The sequence below is a fragment of the Rutilus rutilus genome (genome assembly GCF_951802725.1).
Source record: "Rutilus rutilus genome assembly, chromosome: 13".
In the NCBI taxonomy this organism is placed as follows: Eukaryota; Metazoa; Chordata; class Actinopteri; order Cypriniformes; family Leuciscidae; genus Rutilus; species Rutilus rutilus.
The window spans coordinates 3,860,723-3,881,188 of NC_140218.1; the positions used below are offsets into that span (position 1 = coordinate 3,860,723).

Below are 20,466 nucleotides of genomic sequence, written 5' to 3' on the forward strand. Positions count from 1 at the left end.
AAAGACGACAAAAGCCTTCAGGGGTCATAAAAGCAGATGGCCCGAACTTAAAAACGTTCTTGAAGACTGGGTGAACACACACAGAGCAGACGGCTGCGGTGTTTCCACCGTACAGATCCGACTGAAAGCCAAAACGATTGCCACCGAAAAGTAGATTGAAGATTTTAGAGGTGGGCCATCGTGGTGTCTCAGATTTATGAGACGAAAAGGCCTGTCCATCAGGGACGACTCTGTGTCAGCAACTCCCTCCCGACTATGAGGAAAAAGTTAGAAACTTTCGCGAATTCACTCAAAGAAAGATAGCCGAGAATTCCATCGGACCAGACGACATCATAAATATGGATGAAGTACCTTTGACGTTTGACCTGCCTTAGCTTAGCATAATGAATGGAATCCTTTGTTGCCAGCTAGCATGTCATGAGTAAAAGTAATATATAAAATAAAAAAAAACCACCTAATTATTTCTTGTGGCCTGCGTATTCACAACAAGTACAAATAGTGATGCAGATTAACACTAGGCGATTTCCTATGCAGATATTGACTTGGGACTATATTAGGGGGAAGCACAGGCGAAGCACTGCTACTTGGGTGCAGAGATATCACGCCCAAGTAGCAGTGCTTCGCCTGTGCTTCCCCCTAATATAGTCCTTAATATATAAGTCAATATCTGCCTAGGAAATCGCCTAGTGTTAATCTGCATCACTATTTGTACTCGTTGTGAATACGCAGGCCACAAGAAGTAATTAGGTTTTTATTTTATTTTATATATATCACTTTTACTGAGGACATGCTAGCTGGCAACAAAGGATTCCATTCATTATGCTAAGCTAAGCTAGGGCCGACCCTGTCAAACTAAAACAATGCATGCACTGAGACAAAAATGCATTTGCCCACCTATCTAAATGTAGGAAAGAAGGTGAATAAGCCCTATTTCAAAAAACGGTGGAGTGTTCCTTTAAAAAGAACCTGTGGCCTGTGCCAATTGTTTGCGACCAGTTTAGAAATAAAATCAGATTTAGCAAATTTTACAGCTCTCTGATAATCAGATAGATATTGCTGTAGAATTTCAGATGACACTCTGAGTTTATCTTTCTTCCACCTTCTCTCAGCTTGCCGACATGCACGTCTAATCGCTCGGGTGGTGTCATTTAGCCAAGACTCTGAAAGCGCTTTAGTGCGTTTCACCCTCAAAGGAGCTACAGAGTCTAAAATGTTTGTGCAAGTTGAATTAAAAAGAGTTATAAGTCCATCAGCATCAGTAACATCACCTCCATCCAAGGTATAGAGCACAGAGTCTTTGAAAGCAGCAGAGAACAGTGCCGGGGTTTGACTGTTAATTACACGGCGGTAAACAAGACAGAGAAGTGATCTGAAATACATACGTTACATATTTCATTTACATGAACATACAAGCCATGAGACAGCACAAGATCTAATGTGTGTCCCTATTCATGTGTTGGGCCAGACACCGACTGAGTGAGATTAAAAGCGTTTAGAAGATTTAAGAAATCTTTAACCATAGGTTTGTTTTCACAGCATACATGCAAGTTAAAATCACCACAAATTATAAAATGATCATAGTTTAACCTTAGACCTGCTATAAAATCAGCAAAGTCTTGCTTAAAATCTTTGTTAAATTTCGGTGGACGATACACAACTGCACACAGCGTCGAAGAGGAAGAGGCGTTTAGTTCGAATAGCTGCCGCTCAAAGCTTGAATAGTTGACAGATACAGACAGCCGACACTGGAAGGTGGATTTAAACACACTGGCAAGTCCTCCACCTTTACCAGTGGTCCGAGGAGAGCTAAAAAAATGTACAGTTTGGAGGGAGAAGTTCAGAAAAAGAAGCGGCTCACCAACATGAAGCCAAGTCTCAGTCAGCAGCATGAAGTCCAATTTATAATATGTAAAAAAATAATTTAGCACAAAAGTTTTGTTGGCCAGTGATCTGACATTAATCAGGGCCATACGAAGAGTTAAATCCAAACTGTCTGTCTTTGGGGCCCGCCGCAGTGCGCGCAGATTAGCTGTTTTCACACCACGTCGACAGTCAGGCCGAAATTTCCTCACCGACGCCGGGTTTCCCCGCCCGGTGTCAGCCCACGGGGCGCCATGTATCAGGCTGGAAGGAGCCATGACAAGCTGTGACGCAACAGCAATCGGGCTGGGGAGAACAGGTCGAATCCATCGCAGGCGCGGGACCTCCGAGCACCGGCAGCCACAAACAGCGGGGCGACCGCAACCCCCACCGCAGAGGAGACGAGGATGAGGCACATCCGAAGACCTCAGGTAAGCCTTGAGGCGAACAAGCACTCCGGCACGCTTTCCACGTCTCCTGTGGCGCTTTTTTCGAGGAAAATCACCCGGGACACAGCGCAGGTAGTCTGGGATATTAAACAACCATGGGGGGAGGCCTCCAGCCTGTTCTCCCAAATGATCTCTAGATAGCCCCAAAGCTTCACAGGACACTCAGATGTCGAACAAAGTTTGGCGATCATATATGAGAAGGCTAGCCCTTAATCGCTGTTTGGGGTCAAAATGACCCCATTGGACTTTTCCTTCATTTTTTAAAAGTGTTACCTTCATCTCAGGGGCATACAACTCTGTGACTTTTCCTAAATAATCTATCTAAACATGCACAAAAAAACTGGGCTTGATTTGGTTGGTCTAAAGGTGTGTAAATTTTTTTTTACCACTTAAGGTGTTTGGGGTCAAAATGACCCCACATTGAAAATGAATGGGAAAATGAAAAAAATGACTTTTTTTTTTATTTTGTTTGTCAAAAAAATTAAAGTAAATCCATTATAAATCTGAAAATTTCTACAAATAAACCAAGGTCTGGTCCTAGAGCATAAATAAAAAGTAGAACGAACTTTCTATCTCACACACACACACACACACACACACACACACACACACACACACACACACACACACACACACACACAAACACACACATGTATGTGACTGCAATAGAGAGCATTTTTACAGAAATTGGCAAATAAAATAAACAAAACTGGCATAAATCAAAAAAAATGTACATTTAAATAAAGGTCTGGTCCTAGAGCATAAACCCAAAGTGGAACGAACTTTCTATCTCATACACACACACACAAACACACACACACACACACACACAAACTGTCCTTTTTTAACAGCGATTAAGGGCTAGTTACATCCCGGCAGCAAAAACACAAGAATAAAACAGCAGCAAACAAAAGGCAGACGCAGCGTGATGCTGACAGAACTAGATTAAGGCACACTCCTGTCTTAATGTAAACCCTGTCCACCACTCAGTTGCCAGGCTGTTGTGGGTGATTACTAGGTGGATATTCAGAAAAAGTCTCCAAATGATCTCTGTGAACAGATGAATGAGGGAGGAGTTAAGTTTAATGTGGTTTTGAATTGGTAAAAATGGGTCTGAAAAACAAAATATGATCAGAAAATCAAGGTGCCTAATAATTCTGCACACACTGTATGGTCACATGTGGTTTGGCTGTCGTTCCTGTCTCCCTGTAGTAGTCTGGACGTCTTAAATTACAAATGATGGCTTTCCTATTGAAGACAAAAGCAGAAAAACAATTATTAACTTAATCTGGTTAATGCACAATATTTAAGAACTAATGCTACTATTGTGTACTATAGTAAATGTTGGAATTAAGATTAGCCAAGCTTAAGTGATGAAAAATGTTTACCGTTACCTTTTGTAAACTACTGCAGCACACCATTCAGGTAACTGTTATACAGTATACATTCTGTAATGTGTTACTTACTGCAGTTGTCAACTAACTAGACATTAGTTATTAGGAGTATTTTAGGAGTATTAGGAGTGTTTTACTTACCAGAATCGAAATGTGTGCTGTATATTGCTAGTTGCGTATTCAGCCTTCTCGCTTCACTGATGCAATCCAGGCGCGTTTTTCAGGAATTTAAACATTTTAATTAAAAAAATAAAAAAAGTTCGTTTCGGGCCAGAAGGAGGACCCAACTAACGAGCAACAAGGACCTAATTTTAATTTAGATATTCTAAATAGCAGGATTAAATAAATGATCGCAATCCCACTGTACATCAAGCGCATCCCGCCATTGTTTTGAATGCGCTCGACAACTAACCGGAAACGTCCTAGGGCCAAATACATCACTTCCTTAAACAGACAAAAGGCCATTGAAATGGTCTATAAAGCAACGACAGAGTAACACGACGCACAGCAATGACACATAGCAACAACACATAGCAACAACACAAAGCAACAACACAAAGCAACAATATGAAGCAATATGACAGAAGACGACACATAGTAACGACCATGGTAATGACAGAGGGAAACGACGCATAGCAACAACAGAGTGAAACAACACATAGTCATGACACATGCAGCATTGACACAGCAAGACGACACATTCAAACGACAAGGACAGATGACAGGAGTAAGTTGAGTTGACAGACAAAAGTTGAGTCATGTGGGCAATCACATAGACAGTTAATAGACACATAGACATGAAAGACGACACACAGCATAGACAGACAGCATATCGACATAATTTTGGCACAATCGGAACCCCATACACGTGCCCTTTAGAAAACAGATAAAAGCCCAAAACTGGTAAATACACTGTCACTCGTAACGGTTAGCAGCTACACACGCAAGCGAGATTTAAAATTGTTTTACTTTAAAGATTCTTCAAATGTCTATTTTGGTTGAGCATCTGTTTGTCTTAAATTGTTAATAGTGCCTATTCATAACTAAGTTCACTGTAAATTGTTAATGAATGAATAAATAAGAATTTGTAACAACAGAAATTGTAACAACTTTTTTGTTCAATACTTGTACATATATGTATAAAAGTGGTGCAATAAATTTAATTCCAATTTTTAAGTTTGCAACTTTCTAGCTCATTTACTAAAAACATTTTGCAACATTAAATGCAAGGTTTCACAATTCAATATTTTTGAACAAATGAAACTCTAAACTTATTAAAGTTATGAAATGACAGACATTTGATTGGGTGCAACTTAAATCAGGTGTCTTTTCTGTGTAAACGTTTTATGCAACATCATCATTTACATCAAGTGGGCCTTGGTAATTCGCCATTAAACAGCAGTTTGCCCATATTTGGTTCACTGTGCCTGTCAGGGTGAGAGGAATGGTAGAGTCCCAGATGTGGTTTTCTTTAATTTGTCGAATGACTCTTTCCACCACAATCCTTAGACGGGCTAGTGATTGTGTACGTTTCGTCTCCTCTTTTGTAAATTGGGCTGCTCTTTTGAATGGAGGGATAACAAGTCTGGCTCCCACATTCTCAAGCAGTCGCTCTATGGTAAAGCCTTTATCTGCCATACAACGGTCTCCAGACTCGAGCAGGTCCAAAAGTCCAGACTGTTTTGTTATCTCCCTGTCTGAGATGGATCCAGTGAACAGCGTGAAACAAAGATTATGGCCCCACATGGAGCAACACCAACCAAGCCTTTGAAGGTAGGGTAGTTTTTGTAATGTGAAAACATCTCCGACTGTAGTGTAAGAGCTGTGGTGTTTTCACATCTGATCTCAGTACAGTCCAAAATAACACGGACATCTGGGAAGTACTCCTTAAATTTTGCTGGCATGGTTGCTTTGACTTGCTCTTTGGTCATCCAAATAGGCAAGGACCCCAAAACACGGTACAGAAAATTTGCCCATGTTACGATAACTCGACTGACCGTTGTCGTAGTCACATTGAAGATATCTGCCAAGACCTTCTCTCGTAGACCGGCAGACACGCGACAACAAGGAAAAACTCATCAATAAGCTGAAGCTTTCTGTTAGGGCTTGGTCCTGGAACCGTCTCTAGACCATGTCTCTGTGCCTTAGACCAATACACAAGGTTCGATGCAGATGGTTCTATTGATGCCCAGAAAATCCTGAAAACCTTCACTGAGGAAAAGCGCGTGTAAAATCGGAAGTCACAAAATCTATTTATTTGAATGCGGGAGACAGACAAAGCTCGCACTTCAGCTCTCTAATTCTCTCTGCTGCAGCATCCAAAAGATCCAAGTATAGGTCTCTGCGGAACAACAAGAAGGCGTTTCCCAATTATTGGGCGTTTTCAAACCGGTCTAGGCATTTTCCAACCATCCAATTAAAACTGTACGGAAGCCCTATCAGAAGCGGAAATGCGTTATTATTTCTCGTACGGAAGCCCTTTCAGAAACGGATATGCGTTATTATTTCTCGTTTTTTCCAAGGTTTTTTTTTTTTCTTGATTTTTACTATTATGTCGATATCGCGACAACATGTATGTCAAAATAAAATATGTGTATAAAATACAGGCTACAGTACCTATTTTCTTAAAAATAAAATTTTAAAAAAAGTGTTACATTAAACTACGGAGAGATCTTTAATATGGAATTCTTTCATAAACCAAATTTCCCGTTCTTAAGTTATAAGATAAAGACCTTGTATAATAGCCTGTGAGTGTGTATTATTTTATAATCTCTCCTACCTGCATGCAATTTTACTCTAAATGTAAACCTTAAAAGCTAAAAGTATTAAAAATTACTTTATTACTCAACTATTTATAATTACATTAGCTTTATTTTCGTTTTGTGTGTGTTAACAACACAACATAAATCAAGTTGTAACGGTGAATAACAAGGAAAATGAATAGCAATTTTCAAATAAAGTCACCAAATCCTACAGTAAAACAATGGTGAAAATGATTTTATTGGTCTTTCTCACCTGTATTTTTCAAAATATGATATTTATAAGTAATGACTGATATTTAAGTAATATTTGTAGCTTAGATTAAATGATATATAATGTAAAACGTATTGACCTTTAAATTAAGGTAAAATGTGTTAACTTAGAATAATGACTCTGAAAACTTAAAACATTAGCATCACTTTATTGACCGTATAGATACTGTAACCAATATGATGAAAAACTATATTGATAAATGCAGAATTCTCTACTTAATGATTAAGTAGAGAATGCTGCATTTATCAATATAATGTAATAGTAAAAAAGAGAGAATCCAATAAAATAAAATAAAATAAGCAAGCAATAAATGTGGCAAGTTCAAACATGAGGAACACATTGCATGAAACATTAGATGCTTCCTCCAGCCTCATAGAAACAGTCGTCTCCGCAGTCTCCTTGGAAGTCATCAGAGCCAAAGAACCCCTGCATCACACCTCTTCGCCCTCTTCCTCTGTAGCCTTCACCACAGTCTTTGTATGTAGTCTCACAATGGAGACATCTGGATAGGCTGTATGGAACCCTGTACAGGTTTCTGAAATTTTCCAGTTCACGACACCTGAAAAAAAAAAAAAGAGTTGTCAGCTGACATCATCGTCTTAATATTCAACCATACATAACTGAGAAAAAAAAACAGAGAGAGAGCTGTGATTAACTAAACAGTGACACTAATAAAACTTACTGTCCAACCACCGAAAGTGAGCCTCTCGGCAGAAACTTTCCATGCTCACAATGCTGTTGAAGCACCTGCAGCTGAGGGCAAGGGAGCCAATTGCAAAGTCACCATCTTGAAGTAACAACAAATACATGCCTCCTGTATGTTCAGGGGTTGGTCAACGGTTGCCACTATGAAGGGACAAATGAAGAACATCAGTAAATGACAGTCAACATTTACTATAAATAATAGAGCACCTCAAACAAAATAAATCATAGCAGTTGTGTGTAGCTTGTCAATCCGCCTTCTCTTTCTTTGCTGGATTTCCATGACCGATCTTGATAAATTTATGACATAAAAACACATTAATACAGTATATCAAGATCATTGCATGAAGCTATGAAAACTAAAAGTCACACTAACTGTATAAGGCATTTTGCAATCCTTGTCATTATTTTTTAGAAAAGGACTAATAACAATAAAAAAAAAGAAAGAAAGAAAGAAAGAAAGGACTCAAACACCTTGGTGGGAATTTCTCCAGCAAAAGGACAGACCACCATCTTCTTATACTTGGTATGTCTGACTATAGTTTATCAAAACAATTCTTAAACTTACAGAATGTTTTTTAATGAGCTTGGAAAACACACCTGTGAAAAGTCAAATGTTCCCCCCAAGATGACAGAGAGAGCATACTGCAACATGAATTATGTATTAATAACTGCACATGGGTTTAACCATGGCACCTGCAGAACCAATAGTAGCCATTGATCCTACCATTAGAATGAAGACTCCACAGCTGCAAGGTAGCGCTGTGGTTGAGGCTCTTGTCCTCTCCGCTGAATTGTGATGTGCTGAATAGACAACAAATTCATCCATTTTAATTTTAAAAAAGTTTCCTCTTCTGTACATAATCATTTTACATTTTAACATTCATCCATTATGTTAGTCTAGGATTGACTACACATGTGAGGTATTAATGCCTGCACTGATATAATGAAGAGTGTTGAACATTGACTAGTGAGCTGATCTCACTGCTAATAAAGGTTAAATCATGTTTCTATTTAAATCTGGTCTGCAGAGGTTTTTGTTAGGGTTATGTTTAGGGGTACATAATGGGTTATGAGATTTAATATAAATAACAGAAAAATTATAAATATTACATTTAAATTGATATTAAAAATAATAAACTTAACAAGCAATGTTTTTTCAGCTTTTCTGTGGAGCTTTTCTTGTTTTCTTATAAGAAACTCCCTTTATAACTCCCTTTATATATGAAATGGTGAGTGTGAGCTCACACTCACCATTTCATATAAAGGGAGTGTGTTCTGGACTTAATGAAAACGTTATTTATCCAAAATTATTATAGTTTTTAATTAGATAAAAATTTCAGTTAGATTAATGTGCACAACACTTTCCTTAATGTATTTAGTTATTTTTTGTACATATTAGTACCTAGCCTATACCCCCCGGTTTCACAAACAATTTTAAAGCCTATAGTCCTAGACTAAAATGTAAGTCTGAGCTGTTCCAACTGAAATAAACTTGCACTGACTGATCTTAAAATATATCAGTGCCTTTGTTTTGTCGCTTTTTTTTCTAAGCATGTTTATGAAAATTATTTAAATGTCCTAATTGAACTATGGACTAATCCTGGTTTAGGCTAAACCCTGTCTGTGAAACCGGGCCATAATGTCCTGGGGACATAATGGCACCTATTCGGTTGAATAGTCCATTAACATTTGTTTACAACTATTGTTTTCTAGTCTGACAAGCTAACTATTTTTTTTATATATATATATATATTAGAATACTCCGACAGGAAAAAAAATAAGCAAACTACCACTATCAACACTAAAGTAACAAACTTATGCACCAAAAAGTTAGCGAATGTTTGCTAATGGTTAGCGATAGATTGTAAGTGGCTCTTGGAGCTTTTTCTGTCTAATCATGTTGCAAGCACATTTACACAAACTAATTAAAACGTTAACTTAGACAAAATGAGAATTTACAAAAATACACTTACATCCATATGCAGGACAGGTGATCTCTCTCCTCATTTCACCGCTTTCTCGCTTTATCACTCATATCTAATGGGAAAAGCATATTCAAGTATATTAGGAATCGCCCACTCAAGTTTTAGCAAACCAGGCACAGAGGTTGTAAAACGCCTACCCAGTTGGAAAACGCCCCAAAATTGAGGAACGCCCTTTGTTGCTCTGCAGAGACCTCATTCTCAAAAGATCTGGACACGGAGGTGTTGAGTAGTCATGGTCTGTGTGTGGGACGGGTCCATAATAGACTACAGGCTGTTCATCACTGATCTCTGATTCACTGCAATGTTGGCGCTTTAACGTTACTTTATCTAGTACATTGGGTCGTTTTTGGCGAACACTCCCCCAGTTGTTCCATTCGAACCTGGACGATATAACTCTTACTCTTACTTATAACCCTTATGATCAGCTGTTAACGAGTAGTCAGATTCTGTAAAGTGTTGCCCACACACGTACGTACTCCCTTTTAAAACTGCAAAACTTTTGCCTTCATCCCGCCGAATAGCATGAATCCACATTTTCTTCGCTTTTTCATGAGTTGGAAAAGAATGTAAACTGAGATACGGCTGTTTAGTAGAACTATTAGAACATTTAGGAACGCAACAACAATTCCTCGCTGTGCTCGCCGCCATTGCTACAGACTAGACCGGAAGTCGGCTTACGCTACAATCCGCCATTGGAAGTGACGACACACGCACTGTGATAAAGGCCTAGTGTGCAATGAAAACATTCACGTCTTAATCATCGATTTCTCTTACATCCTAACAAACTCTCATCCTAACACACCTGGAATCTCCTCGCATCACGCTTCTGCTGAGCGAGCATGGTCTGGATCTTCTCCAGCATGCCTCCTGCCTTTGCCCTAAAACTTCAGTGCTTCCAGTCTGGCCACTGTCGTCCTCAACTCTGATGTGGATCGGGTCATTCCTTTGCAAGGTGAGGCTAAGTGAGGATAGGCTCAGAGAGAAAATGGCAGAATACACAAAAGAGTGCATTCTCCAATTCCCGCTTTATCTGTTAAGTAGTGAGTAAACAAGTACACAGTAAACGTGTTAGTTAATTTAAGTTTATTTATTTTTCTCCTCAGACATCTGTCAATTACTTGATTCTAAAAGTTAATTTGAGTTTTTAACCTATTTTTGTAAATTAGGAGTATTAAATTTACTGAGTAAATCTGACCTTTTTTGAGCATCCGCTGTTGATGCTACGGCCAGACGCTCCATGTGCTGCAGAACAACTGAGTACTGGCCTTGGTCATTGGCAAGGTCCTCTTGTCCATACCACAAGAACACTTTGAGGGCTCTGTGGACATGGGTATCCAGCGAGTTCCCTTGACACTAGCTGGTGTACAAATATCCACACCAAGCTCTTGTCCGAGACGTAGAGCTCTCGTTTGGATTTTCCGCTGAAGTGATAAGTCTTCCGTATCAGATGTAGAAGATCGTATACAACAGACACCTTTGGCTCTTTCTTTGCGTACGAGGCGGCTGCTGCTTGCGATGGGACCTATAGGCTTTAGCTTCAATTTTGATGAAATTATTCTCTAATCGGTTGCATATTATGTCGTGGATATATCCCTCGAATGCATACTGCAGTCCCTTTTGTCTTGCTCTCTCAGATATTTCACCTGTTCACCAAAAATGACTAATTATCTCATTGGGAATGTCTGACACCGGTGCATTCATACTGTAATAGATGTGCCAGGCGCGAAAGCTTGTCAGGCGTAGCAACAGTAACTAAGGAGGGCGGGGCTTAGCGAAGGGTCAATTGACATTAAATGTATATGTTCTCCCTCTGCCGGCTCCAGTGGACGTTGAAGTGACAGCAGTGGTCACCGTAACTTCGCTAAAGTTGTTCTCAGCTTCAGGTAAATCTTGTGAAGAAACCTCATTAACGTTAGTTGAACCTTCCATATCCTCACCTGATTCCTCTTTCTCCTCATCTCTTTTTCACTTAAAATAAAAACGTATGTTCTTCATTTTTAACTATTGTACCAATACAATAATAGTGTTTACCTCACTTGACTCTCTCACTTAAAATCCAGCAGTTCCCGCACATTCCCACACTATTTAAGTGATTGGCTCATTGGTTGCGAACATAGACTGTAAAAAAATAAGGCCGACGCCCCTTCGCTCTCTTCCATTGGTGAGAAGTGAAGCCGCCAGTGTCCCGATATGGCACTGACATCTTGGGGCTTGAGTCTGCGCAGTAGCGATCTCGGGGCCAGACCTGCGCAGTAGCGATCTTGGGACCAGACCTGCGCAGTAGCGATCTCGGGACCAGACCTGCGCAGTCGTGAGCAGGAAGTAAAGCCGCGAAATCAAGGCCTCGTCCTCACTCTCGGTGTGAAATAATTAATTATAGAAATTTAGATATTAAATATAAAGCTCCAATCTCCTCAGTCCTCCGAAGATCCCGAAAAAAAGTCTGTTGGTGCTTCAATAATCAATTGATGTGCATCATTTGCATCATCTGATGTGTTGATGGAATGTGTAGATGATATCAAGAGGTGGATGACAAATAATTTTCTGCAGCTAAATGAGGATAAAACAGAGGTTTTAATTCTGGGTTGTCCGGCAGATTCCTCTCCTGCTCTGAAAGCCCAGTTAGGTCCTCTCTCAACAAATGTATGCAAACAAATCAAAAACCTTGGAGTGATCTTTGACTCTTCACTATTTTTTGATAAACAAATTAGTGCTGTTATTAGAGGAAGCTTTTTCCATTTAAGATCTATTGCAAAGTTGAAGAACCTTCTTTCAAGCAAAGATTTAGAAGTTGCAATTCATGCATTTGTAACATCACGTTTAGACTATTGCAACTCTCTTTATTGTGGTCTTCCATCTCGCTTTAGCCTGGGAAAACCCAGACAACTTCCGGCAAATTTAGTAAGTCTGGCAAAGAGCTCATTCAAGGCCATTTCCCCATGCCGAGAAATCGTGGCACCAATCAGAAACGTTGAGGCGGGCTTTACACATGACGATCACTCTGGTTTTAGGTCTAGCCTATCCAATTGTGTGCGCCCAGAGGCATTTGAGCGACGTCCGTTGGTGAAGCGCATCAACTTTTAAATGCATTATTATATTCAAATTACAAACACGTGAGGACAGTCTTCATGAAAGACCCACTGGCAGATGAACGTGCTACTACATTTCTCTCCGAAACGGTAGGAAATTAAATTAGATTTAATAGAGGATTTTAACTGTGACAAGATGATTGACAGGGCAGTTTACATGACGGGATGCACGCGACAGATAAAGTCCGATAAAGATGACGAAGTAGTATGTCCCAAAGTTGCCTACTTTTTTGCTACACATTCAAAAATAAATACATTTTCTTCGCAAAAAGAGTAAATACTTTTATGGCGTAGTGTAACATAGGCGATTTGGGACGCAGCATATGGCTTTACACATGACGATCGCTCTGATTGGTTTTAGGAGTTTTAGGTCTATCCAATTGCGCCCAGAGGCATTTGAGCGAGGTCCGTTGGTGACGCCCCTTTGGAAATGAGTTATTAAAGGAGCTTTGCCAGACCATAACTCAGTTACTACTGAGAATGGTCTGGTTTTAACCAGGCTAATCTCGCTTACAAATTGTTCAAAATGCAGCTGCAAGACTTTTGACTGGGTCTAGAAAGAGGGATCATATTTCTCCTGTTTTGGCATCCCTTCACTGGCTTCCCATTAAGTTTAGAGTTGATTTTTAAGATCCTTATGTTTGTTTATAAGGCGTTGTCTGGCTGTGCACCAAGGTATATTTGTGATCTTATTGTGCCATACTGTCCTGCTAGGGCACTTAGATCTTCAAATCACTTGCTTTTAAATGTGTCACGATGTCGCTACAAATTAAAGGGTGATCGGGCCTTTTCTGTGGCCCGGCCCAAGCTTTGCAATGCTCTCCCTTATCCTGTGAGGTCTGCTCCTTCATTGGACATCTTTAAATCTACTCTGAAAACACATTTTTATTCTTTAGCTTTTGGAAACTTGTAATTGTTGTTTTTTTATAGTGTAGTCCTGCTATGCACTATGTACAGCACTTTAGATCAATTTGTATTGTGTTAAATGTGCTTCATAACTGAAGGTTGTTGTTGTTGTTGTTGTTGTTCAGTGACTACTTCGCTCAGAGAAGCTGTCAATCATGATGTCACACCACTATTAAATAACTAACTAAAAACAAACTTACTTTAAAAACAAGCACTTTAAGTGGTTTTCTGACATGTATAGCTGTGTATTTGAACCTGACCCAATGATTGCATTGTTTGGGGTTTCTCCTTCTCTACTTAAACACAGAGTTTCGATGCAAAGCACAATTATGTATGGAATGGTAGTTGCAAAGAAAATGATTTTAAAACTTTGGAAGTCAGATACTGTGCCTCAGTTTAGGATCTGGTTAAGTGAGCTCATTGGTATATTGCATATGGAGAAGGTCCGCTATGGCATGATGGACAATCTTAATACATTTTCAGATATTTGGCAGCCATTTTTGGCTCACCTTGACAAATACAACAATGATTTTGACCAGCAAGGGAGTTCATAGAGTGCCGACCACCTTTACCATCTCTGTTTAGTACTTGTGTTGAGATTCTAGTGTCAGCGGTGTAGCAGTGTACTTAATTATTGTTGTTTTTAAATATGCCCTGGTTTTTTTTTTGTTTTTTTTGTTTTTTGTCTGTGTTCTGTTTTGCTTGTGGTTTCTATTCTATATTTCTTTCTGTCTGTTTTTTTTTTGTTACTTGTATACAAAATTCTAATAAAAATATATAAAACAAAAACAAGCACTTGAATTTACATCAGCGTGATAAAAACTACAGTAAATGACAGAAACCACCTTCGGAAAAAAAGATATTTGAAGTGTAATTAAATTGTTTAGTTGGTCTCAAGTCCCATTGAATAACACGGGGAGGCGGGGCTTATGACCTATACTAGGACCAGCCACCGGGGGGCGATCGAGACGCTTTGGCTTCACTTTTCAGGGCTTGTGCGGCACACTTGGTTGCGAATCGTCAGTCTCATTTGCATTACGTTAGGCACGCATACATCATGCTATGTTCACATCGCGCAGTTGCGACCCCATCACGTCCTCTTGCTTGCTTTCCATGTGAAATCAATGGTGTGCTTCGCTTCATCGCGCTGTTGTTCTGTGTATTGAGAACAGCCTGTCACTCGCGCACTGTGCTCGTAAATTATTTTTCAGGTTTCGCACACATCTATTTTAGGCGCAAATGCAAGTGAAATACTCGCACTGTAGAGCCTTGTTTACAGCCTTCCCTATTCTCCGTAAGAAAGCACAGATGCCTTTCTTCTTCCTTTTCTTGGGTTTTTCTAAGTTTCTTTTCAAACATGTTAACTTATTGATCATATATATATATTTTTTTTACAGTGAACACCACATAGCTGTAATACATTCACTGTAAACCAGTTTCTTGGGGCTTATGACTTTATTAAATTTGATTTAAATATTTTCTTTTAAAGTTTAATAAAGTTCAAAAAATAAATAAATTTGTAAAAAATAAATTGAAAAAAGCCTGCAGCAGACCTGCCAACCTGAACACATTTTGGGTACACTGGTTCGATTTGTCACTCTAAACTACGCAAAAACCTGGTGACTGTGCAATCGCAGAACTCACATCAAGCACCAGCAAAAGAAGAAGAGTTCGACCAATCATAGCGCTGGATTCAGTCCTCGGCAATCACATGGGCTTAATCGCATGGATTAATCAAGGGGGGAATCCAGCCTCCTCCATTGGCTAACAAGCCATCACCTGCTGTTAGCATTACATTGACTCCCATTCATTTGACGTCGCTGTGACAGCGAATAACTTTACATCTGAGGCGTTTAAAGACTGTATTTGTCCATTGTTTATTTCTAAAGAAACACGACAATGTTTAAAAGGCTCCATTACCTTGTATCTTACGTTATGGCCCCGTAGAAGCAGTTTTTGTAAAAATAGGCTAACGATTGCGTCATAACCACGCGACTCTCTGTCGCACAGTAGAGAGATTACCGTATGGACAGGAGGAGAAGCTCGCAGGCAATCGGGGGGACGTGGAGGCATAAAGTCTGATAAAGTCAAGGGAGAAGCCCATAGAGGATCATAAAGTGTCTCCTGCTCCAGCTCATGGACAGCTCCTACTCACGCTCTCCGCCTCTGCAAGGTTCGGAAAGGAATGATTCAGATTTCTCTCGGCACAGCTACTAGAAGACAGACGCGTTGCTCACGTCACATCTACGTCATCAAGCTCAGTTTGAGTCTGTGCAGTCGCTCAGCCATCAGGAAGAAGTGCTTCTATTGACTTCACTTTTCTCTGTTGAAGTCTATGGGGTCGCTGTGTCCATTTCTTTTACTGTCTGTGGGATTAATTTAAGATACTCCATCATTCATGGTCACTCAAACAAGAGGAAGACATCATTCAGCCATGCAAATGATAAAATGCTCAAGTAATGCTGAACAATAAATCTAAATACTAAAATAATTAAAAGTGCTGTGATTTGTGGATAACTGGAAAGCGATAGTCTGGAGAAACAGCTGTTTATTTATTAATTCTCAGTGTTGAGAAACGTAGCCTACATGTTACATTATTGTGTGTTAATAAATAAAGTACCTAATTATGTTACGTATTTATTTGGTATGAAAACTAGTGCGTTATTACTTATGGATTAAAAATTATTGTTGTCTGTGCTGCGTGAGAATTGTAGATAATTGTAAAATTAAAATTGACGTGCTAGGTTTTTTATTGGTGATTTGCTCTATTCATTGTCAACTGTTTTCTATTATGTTTGTATTGGCTAACGTTTATTCAGCTAATGCCTGTTTATAGTGTGCAATGATCAGATGCAAAGACAGCACGTCACAAATATAAACCCTTTTTCCCACTGCGAGTTTTATATCATATTTGGATATTGGAATAAGTATTTTAAATTAAGTTAAAATTATGTTAAATGAATCACATGTATACACATTGGGTCTCATTCACTAATAATTTTGTGGATTATTTCGTACTTAAATATCTCCACCTATGCAAACGCAGTGTGTAACGCAATATACAAAAGTATTGTATATTGTGGATAATTTTATATGGTGTATAATGTATTAGGTATTGAGAATATTATTGTTATGATTGGTTATTTCATTGGTTCATGTAGTTTGTTATGGTGCAGTACCAGAAGACTCCAGCAGGGGGCGGGGAGAGCATGGAGAGTTATTATCAGGCACACGGTTCCCTTCCCCCACTCATAAAACAGAGATTATTTTAATATTTTTATGTTCCCCTTTTCAGGTAAGCCCCTTAAATATCCGAATATTTGATGTTAATATGAGTTGGTGTATATAGGGTGTTGATATAATTGTTATATACCCGTATTGTGGAAAAAGAGATGAGATTGTCGCACATGGCGAACGTGATTAGTTCCCGATGCTATGCTAACATCAGCACGTCTCAATGCACTGTATTGTTTGTACATGAAGTTTTATGGGTTTCTAACAGTTCGTATAATAAAATACAGTGTTATTTATGCTGTTAAAGCTACACTGTGTGAATTTTTCCCCCATCTAGTGGTGAAATTGTATATGACTACCCAGTGAATATTAGTTTCTGTTCCTTTCAATTCCGAGGGCGTTTTAACTCCTACGGTGGCCGCATTATTCCAAGATTAACATGGCTTCCAGTTATCGACTTCATCCATTACAATAATAAACAATAATACGTCTAAAATGAATAAAACTACAGGACAGATGTCAGGGGGTAAACGTCACCCTTGGAATCGGCTATCCCAGCATAATCAGATTAGGCTAACGTTACAATGTGTACAAAGTAAAAGCAATTAAAAATAACTAAAATTTACAGTGTCCTTTTTTTATATAGCTTAAAAAATTGCCTGTCGAGAAGAAAGCAGGCAACTTCGGCGTCCGTTTTAAAATCGTTGCTCCTCATGAGCTCTTTCCATCGTTGACGTTTTAATTCTCTCTTTCAAAATCAAATGTGAGTGAACACACACACACACACACACACACACACACACACATCTTTCAAATCTGCCGGCAGTCGCGAGTAATCTCCCCCTCGCATTCGTCACGGTGTCACTGAGTGAAAAACGCAAAAGGCGAAGCTTGAATTTACAGGCATGTCCCTCTTTGGCTAATGTAGTTTCAAGATGGAGGGGCAACATGGCGACCGGCATTCGAACCCCTCACCCGTATGTACTTTCAATGGCAGATTATAAACTTATGAGAATACTTTATTACATGAAAGAAGTAAATATACATTAATGAGCACATATATTTTTGAAAGAACTAAGTGTTTTTTGCTAAGAATCAACTAAAAAAATTACACAGTGTAGCTTTAAGAAGAGTTTGGCTGTAATATTATTATTTTCTAACTCTGTTTTATGTTTATTTGAGTTTGTCTCGTACATGAGTGAGTGTTAATGGGTCACGTGCTGAACCGTCCATGTTCAAATGTGAAGGCCTGCCGTTATCACATAAAATGGATGACATCAGACATTCTCTGATGACGTGTAAAGTGGTATTATATTGTGACAACTAAAATGTTTTGAGATTAATATGCACTACATATAGAGTACAAAGTATAATATACAGTGTTACATTAATTCTGATTTATAAGTAATAGGATTTGCATTTTCTTTATTTTATATTTCTTTATTAAATAAACTCCTGATGTACTTACAAACTTTCCAATGCCTCGTTTTATGAGTACAGAACCTATTTGTGCTACTGTATAAGTTTGGTGCCATTCTTTGGCTCGAGGTCATGGTGCAAAGGACCCTAGGTTGGTTTTACTCCGAACCATCCCTTTAAATGAAAGATAAAATATGATTGAGCAATATGAACAGTGAAAGTAACAAATTCATACACAGGCTTTATTAAGCATGAAAACAACTTAGCCAAATAATATGATTTATATTCTTTTGGTTTCTCTACCAATACATTTAAAAATGACAAATGCAGTGAAAATACAGGCATCGGTTACGGTATCGGCGAGTACCAAAAATGACCGTATCGGTATCGGACTCGTTCTGGAAAAAGTGGTATCGGTGCATCCCTAGTCATTATTAGCCTTAATTTATTCCCTATTGAATAACTGGGGTTACATGCAGCCTGTTCAAAAAGTTGCTAAATGTTGCATAAAAAAATTGTTTCTAGTCACTTAAAAAAAAAAAAAAAGTAAATTAAAGAGTTCTGAAATTCACAAAAAAAAAAATGTTTTTAATGGATTGAGGAGTTTTGACTGACTGAGTTTTCTGACTTTAAGACCCAGAGGAACAGCTCATTTGCTCCATATAAGGCCATCTTGAGTCATGAAATATCATATATTATTTATTTTCCACAAGAGGTCAAAGACACCCAATGTAAGTGCTTTGAGCGGCTGGTCCTGGCACACCTAAAAGACTCTCTACCATCCACATTGGACTCACACCAGTTTGCCTACCGTAGCAATAGGAGCACAGAGGATGCAGTCTCCATGGCACTGCACTCTGTGCTCACACATCTGGACAATAAGAACACTTATGCACGCATGCTGTTTGTTGACTTCAGCTCAGCATTCAACACTGTCATCCCAACTAAGTTAATAGCCAAACTTGGAGACCTGGGCTTCAACACCTCCATGTGCAACTGGATTTTGGACTTCTTGACCAACAGACCCCAGAATGTTCGATCAGGCTCCAACTGCTCCACATCCATCACACTCAACACTGGTGTACCACAGGGCTGTGTGCTAAGCCCGTTCCTCTACTCCCTCTTCACCTCCGACTGCAAGCCTGTGTACGGATCTAATTCCATCGTCAAGTTTGCGGACGACACTACGGTGATTGGTCTCATCAGCAACAACGATGAGACTGCCTATAGGGAGGAGATCAAGCACCTGGCCACATGGTGCACCGAAAATAACCAGCTCCTCAACACCACCAAAACGAAGGAGCTCATCGTGGACTTCAGGAAAGTGTCAAGAGGCACACACGACACCATCTACATCAATGGAATGGCTGTTGAGCGTGTCTCCAGTTTCAAGTTCCTGGGGACCCACATCTCGGCGGACATGACCTGGACAACCAACACCTCCAGCCTGGTCAAGAAGGCTCACCAGCGCCTCTTCTTCCTGAGGACACTGAGGAAGAATCAGCTTTCCTCCACTATCCTGGTGAACTTCTATCGCTGTGCAATAGAAAGCATCCTGACCAACTGTGCTACAGTGTGGTATGGGAGCTGTTCTGTTGCAGAGCGCAAGGCACTGCAGCGGGTGGTGAAAACCGCCCAGCGCATCACTGGGACTCCACTACCTGCCATCGAGCACATCCAGAGGAAACGCTGTCTGCATCGAGCTCGCAGCATCCTTAAGGACTCCTCTCACCCAGCCCACAGACTGTTTTCTCTCCTGCCTTCCGGCAGGCGTTTCAGGTGCCTCCGGACCAGGACCAGCAGACTAAAGAACAGTTTTTTCCCCAGAGCTGTCTCTTTATTAAACTCTAACCCTCATTGATCCCACTCCCCTCATATACTGATTGACTCTCCTCTCCCTCCTCACACCTGCCTCCATTTTGTTATTTGCAATACTATAATGTTCATTTGCACTGCTGACTGTTATTACAGTAACAACTGTTTACATATGCATCTTGCACTACTACCTTGACTGGAATATGCTCATTTGCACTGCCGACTGTTTATTTACAGTACCGACTGTTATACATTGCAATATCGTACCTTAACTGTAATATGCAATTACTTTCCACTGCACTCACTCGGATAGCTTCTGTCCAAACTTTATTTGCACTACTTTAAATCCATTGTTATACTGCTCATTAGCCTAACTTATACATATATCTATTTGTAAAATTCTGTTTATAGTAATATCCATCTGTATATTATGCTCACATTCTGTTTATAGTAACAGCCATCTGTATATATATTCATAGTACATATCTATCTGTAAAATTATGTTTATAGTAACAGCCATCTGTATATTATATTCAGTACATATCTATCTGTAAACATTCTGTTTATAGTAATAGCC

At 39.4% G+C, this 20,466-nt stretch overlaps 2 protein-coding genes and 1 long non-coding RNA gene across 3 annotated transcripts in view; all 3 read right to left on the reverse strand.

The window, feature by feature from the left end:
• Positions 1 to 20,466, reverse strand: part of LOC311302519 (uncharacterized protein) — a 1,110,603-nt gene that overhangs the window by 236,290 nt on the left and 853,847 nt on the right. The gene's annotated exons all lie outside the window — the stretch shown is intronic.
• The window catches only part of LOC311302528 (NACHT, LRR and PYD domains-containing protein 3-like), a 153,360-nt gene that overhangs the window by 81,014 nt on the left and 51,880 nt on the right, over positions 1 to 20,466 (reverse strand).
• On the reverse strand, positions 7,016 to 9,479 carry LOC311302598. Of its 2 annotated transcripts, XR_014629614.1 has the most exons (5): positions 9,415 to 9,479; positions 8,166 to 8,242; positions 7,913 to 7,974; positions 7,419 to 7,582; positions 7,016 to 7,295 (listed from the first exon to the last, which is right to left on the reverse strand). It is a non-coding gene; the product is annotated as an uncharacterized lncRNA (long non-coding RNA). The 2 variants fall into 2 exon arrangements; XR_014629615.1 differs by having other exon boundaries at positions 7,016 to 7,582.